Source organism: Balaenoptera physalus, assembly GCF_965194825.1.
Source record: "Balaenoptera physalus genome assembly, chromosome: 9".
NCBI classification, from domain to species: Eukaryota; Metazoa; Chordata; class Mammalia; order Artiodactyla; family Balaenopteridae; genus Balaenoptera; species Balaenoptera physalus.
In genome coordinates, this window is record NC_138888.1 from 20948719 (window position 1) to 20954718 (window position 6000).

Consider the following 6000-nt stretch of genomic DNA (forward strand, 5'->3'; position numbering starts at 1 on the left):
TTACATTCCCCGCTCTGCCACTCACGAGCTGTGACTTCGGGAAAATGTTTTACCTCTCAGTTTCCTCATCTATAAAATAGTGATAATAACACTTACCTCATAAGGGTGTTATGAAGGATTCAATGAGTACAATGCATAAATGCAGTTTAGAAAACATGGTATACAAGAAATGGTAATGACTCTCTACATTTTAGTCAACAGAGCCTGATACGTAGTCAATAAAATTTTTGAAAGTTTTACTTTGGTTTTATTATGAGACTGAGCTATGGTCTTATAAAAATTTTATTTCATTTTATTTTCAAACCTTACAAATAGCTGTGATATATATTTTGCAGATGAAAAAAATTGAAACTTCATGCTATGGACTGAATGTTGTGTCTTCTCAAAGTCATATGTTGAAATTTTAACCCCCAATGTGATAGTATTTGAAGGGGGTACTTCCGGGAGATAATTAGGTTTGGATGAAGTCATGAGGGTGGAGCCCCCATGATGGGATTAGTACCCATATAAGAAGAGGGAAAGACCAGAGACCTCTCTCTCTGAGCCATGTGAGGGTACAGGAATAAGATGGCCTTCTGCAAACCAGGAAGAGGCCTCTCAAATTGGCTGGCACCTTGATCTCAGATTTCCCAGTCTTTAGATCTGTGAGAAATAAATGTCTGTTGTTTAAGCCACCCAGCCTGTGGTATTTTAGTGCCTATGGTATTTTAGTAAGGTCACTCGAGACCACACAAGCAATGAGTAATTGCACCAGAATTTGAATAAGTGCTTGACACCAAAGCCTTGGCTTTTTCCATAAAACCATGCTGCCCCCAAATGTTACAGGGAAGCTACTTGGGTTTCTCCAGACAGAAAGTTCCTCTGAGCCAGCCTGAATCCAACTGGTCCATTTTGCTATCTGTGTTACCATATGTAAGTTACTTGACTTCTCTGTGCCTTGGTTTCTTCATTTGTCAAATGGGGATAATAGTAATACTCTATCTCACAGCGTTGTTGAGATAATAGTATGAAGACCTATGAAGTATTTAGGACAGTGTCTGGCATGTAATAAGTTTTAATATTACTATTACTGTTATTGTTACTACTACTACTACTACTACTACTTATAACTTTGGAGTCAACTCAGATTAGTCTTTGTGAGATGGGAGGAAAGAGCACCAAATATTGTCTTTCAGCAGACTGTAATACTTTACATAGTACAATACTAGTGTGTTCCTTGTGGAATATTAACTTTGTGGTTTTCTGAAATCATCCCTGAAAAATTTACAACAGAATTTGACTGGCCACCCAGCAGAATTACCAGCAGAGTTTTTAGAAAACAGATTTCAATCCACACTCCCATCCCTAGCCCGACTCCTATCTCTCACCCCCATCCTCATGCCAGACCACTTATCAGAATCTGCAAGGATGGGCCAGAAATACCTACATTTAACAAGTATCCCGAGTGAGACAGATGTGCAGTCTTCTAATCTAGCCCATTTTAAAACAAGGGAAAAAATGAGACCCAGAGAGGTTACGTGATTTTCCCAAGGTTCAGGGCTCTTTCCACCATAAGGTGCTAATATTCACGCAGATGTGCTGCCTGATTATTCTAGGTCTATTGCCAGCACAGTTTTTTGTCCTTGTCAGCCAGAAGAATTATAGACTCAATCAAAATGCTGAACTAGTCTCACAGATCCACCCCTGCACACCAGGGATGTTAGGAAGCTGAGGGCTGGGGGAAGACTTGAGTGGCAGCTACCCAAACTCCTCCCCCCTCCTCTGTGAACTGGGATGTGGGGTGACAAACATGCAGAGAAAGCAACTCACTTAAGCAGGCCTGGACTCTGGGTCTGCATGAATACGATAGGGTTCTGCATGCAAACATGTAATTTATCTTCTATTTGGTTTAGCCCTGGTTGAAAGATAATCCTAGGTTAGCCTTTTTGAAAAGCATCTTATCTCTCTTTTGTATTTTTAACCAGGTGTGACTCTCTTTTTCTGTTGTTTCGGCTGCTGTTGACATTGGGGTTGAATTTGGACCCACTGATCTTTCAGAAGATGCCTAAGTTGTTCATTTACTTACTCTCTGACAAGCTTACCTGTGCTTGTAGAACCACCAAATGGTTTTCATAGCAAAAATGTTTCTGAGCTGTTGACTTGTAAACATAGCCTTAAAGTCAATAAAGTCTTTTCTCTGAGAGCTCCCAGCTATGTCAAGAAATCCAAGACAAAAGAAAACAAAAAACTCTCCTTAAGGCTCTCATGAAACCAATTTGTAGATATGGTCTAACAACTCTCTGAACTATTGTTTAAAAACATAGGAACACGATCTTTTGTTGAGGGTGTTTCTAAGTATCTCCCAGACAGGGATAGCTTATAAAATATGGGGGACAGCTGTAGCCACCAAGAGAAAACTAGGAGAATTGTTATAAATACCTAGTCTTGCTCAGCCAGCAGCTAAGCCGGAAGAATGCCTCTTGTTAGGAAGCATGCTTCTACTTTCCTAAAAAGGAAAAATAAAATTAGTCATAGGGGCTTGTTTCTACTTCTTGACATGATATTCCCTAAGTGGAATCTTTCCTTTGGGTTGCCAGGAGCAGGGAGTTGGAAGGAATACATGGTCATTTTTAACCTAGTGGTTTTGCCCCCTGAAGCCCAGAGGAAAAAGAAATGTTCCCATAGCAAACATTCTGTACTTCCTTTACAGTTACACTCATCAATCTTATAATTGCTTGTTCAATATCTGTCTTCCAATTAGACTATAAATTCCATGAGAGTGATTATGTTTTTCCTTATTCACTACCATGTATCTGGTATAGAGCCCTGGCACGTAGTTTGACGTTCAATAAATATCTTTTGAATAAAATGCTGAATAAATTGCGTTGAAGCCATAGCCTTCAACGGGGATGATTGGAGCCAGTAGATTTAAATTGCAGATGAAACCACTAGGTGAATTTGGAGTTGCTGTAGGTGTACAAGGTGGTGGAGTATATAATGGAATCGATTAGATGAAAAAGTGGGAATTTCTAGTTTTGAAGGCAAAAACAGGGAAGAATCTTGTGATTACATTGAACCTGGTATAATTACATTGGTAATAATTAAGAATCAAAGAGAAAAATGCCAAATTGCCCATAGGTCTGCCTGTCGTAAAACATCTTTCATATATTATAGAGCACATATTAGTATTTTAGGTTCAGTTGCTTTAACCAAGAGGGGCTGTAGATTTTTCAAAGTACTAGTGTAAAAGTAGTCACATCTGTGACAAACTGTACAATTTCAGCAACACAGTTAGCATCTTAAAGCCATCTGGGGTAGTGTAACATCATTGCTGGCTTTATTGTTGATACATAAAGCTCTTGAAAAATAAATCTCCAAAGTTAAACATATGAAGTGTCTGCAATAGTGTCATAAACACTATCTGCTTTTAAAAATTAAGAGAACAAGATCATTTCATAGGTACAAGCTTCTTTGATGGGATGAATATCTATCTGAAAATATGATGATGAAAGAGTCTAATTGAAAAATGGTTGCGAGCATGTCTCTGCTGAACTTCAGTCCCTTGATAGTGCTGCCTCTACCGAAGGAAGCTGAGAGTGACGGGCTCAGAACTGAATAGCAGATCAGGATCAAAACTGGAGAACCAGGAGCACGCAAAGTGCAAGAGACAAATACTATCAAATACTGACTTTTTAGTGAAGGAATTTTGAATAGACTACACTCAGAAAAAAAATCACTTGGAATAACGTATGCCTGCAAATTTAAATATTTGACTTGTTTTTAGAAATCTGCAACTTGATAGCTTTATTAAGGTATAATTACATACAATAAACTATACATATGTAAAATGTACAATTTGATGAGTTTTGACCTATGTTTATATTTGTGAAACCATCACCACAATCAAGAAAATCCATCAATCTCCGAAAGTTTCCTCAGGACCCTTCTCCTCACTCTTGTTCCTTCCCCTAGGGAAATTCATCTCTTTTTTAAAAAATGTTTTAAATTGTTTAAATTATGATAAAAAACATAACATAAAATTACTATCTTATGGATATAACAAAGATTAGAGCAGAAATTAATGAAACTGAGAATAGAAAAAAATAGAAAAAGTCAATAAAGCTAAGGGTTGCTTTTTTTTTTAAAGATCAGTAAAATTGAGAAACCCTTAGTTAAAGAAAAAAACAACTAAAGTCAGAAATGAGTTCAACCAATACTACCAAAATAAAAAGGATTATGAAAGAATAGTATGAACAATTGTATGCCAACAAATTGGGTAACCTAGAAGAAATGGAAAAATTCCTAGAAACACACAACCTGCCAAAACTAAATCACGAAGAAAAGGAAAATCTGAACAGACCAATAACCAGTAAGGAGATTGAATCAGTAAACAAAAACCTCCCAACAGATCTCCCAGCTCTCAGATGTCAGGTCTAGAGCATCAGGAAAGACTAAAGACTGTAAGAAAAAAATAGAGGCCATGTTTCAAAAACCTGTATTACAGGTATTTCATCAGTTTAAGATGAGTCTCAAATAGCTAGCAGTTTGGTTCTCAAAAGATCTCTGAATTGTGTGCACTTACTAGGGCAAGTGGGTCAGGACTCTGTCATGAGACAGGTGGAAAGGAAAAATCCAGCAACAGTATTTTCTCTAGCAATAAATGAGATGTGGTGATCAGGGGAAAGTAAGGTATACCAAATGGGCAATGTCAGTCAAGACAACATGGCACAGAATATCTGTATTCTGGCCAGGTCACAGAGACTTGGCATAATAGTATGTGAAAAAAGGGTCTCAAATTTATATGGAAGGGAAAGTAGATGCAAGTGAATGCACAAGTAAAAAATAATTCGAAGAGACAAGCAACAAACACTATAGCCAATAATACATCAAAAAAAATCTACAAACAGTAAATGCTGGAGAGGGTGTGGAGAAAAGGGAACCCTCTTGCACTGTTGGTGGGAATGTAAAGTGATACAGCCACTATGGAGAACAGTATGGAGGTTCCTTAGAAAACTAAAAATAGAACTACCATACGACCCAGCAATCCCACTACTGGGCATATACCCTGAGAAAACCATAATTCAAAAAGAGTCATGTACCACAATGTTCATTGCAGCTCTATTTACAATAGCCAGGACATGTAAGCAACCTAAGTGTCCATCGACAGATGAATGGATAAAGAAGATGTGGCACATATATACAATGGAATATTACTCAGCCATAAAAAGAAATGAAATTGAGTTATTTATAGTGAGGTGGATGGACCTAGAGTCTGTCATACAGAGTTAAGTAAGTCAGAAAGAGAAAAACAAATACCGTATGCTAACACATATATATGGAATCTAAAAAAAAAAAAAAAAAGGTTCTAAAGAACCTAGGAGGAGGACAGGAATAAAGACGTAGATGTAGAGAATGGACTTGAGGACACGGGGAGGGGGAAGGGTAAGCTGGGACAAAGTGAGAGAGTGGCATGGACATATATACACTACCAAATGTAAAATAGCTAGCTAGTGGGAAGCAGCCGCATAGCACAGGGAGATCAGCTCGGTGCTTTGTGTCCACCTAGAGGGGTGGGATAGGGAGGGCGGGAGGGAGGGAGATGCAAGAGGGAAGGGATTTGGGGACATATGTATATGTATAACTGATTCACTTTGTTATAAGGCAGAAACTAACACACCATTGTAAAGCAATCATACTCCAATAAAGATGTTAAAAACATTTTTAAAAAAAGAGAAGGCATAAAATGGATGATTCTTCTTTGGCCATTGTTTGGTACAGTCTGATTTCCAAATCATGTATATTCTTTATAGTTTCTAATGACAAGGAGATATATACAGAGAGAGATAGATGGATATATCTCTCCTAACAAAGAAAAGCTCAAGACCAGCTGATATTACTGAAGTCTACCAAACATTTAAAGAATTAACTCTTATTCTTCTCAAACTCTTGCAAAAAACTGAGCAGAAGGGAACACATCCAAATTCATTCTATGAGGATAGCATTACCCTGATACCAAAGCCA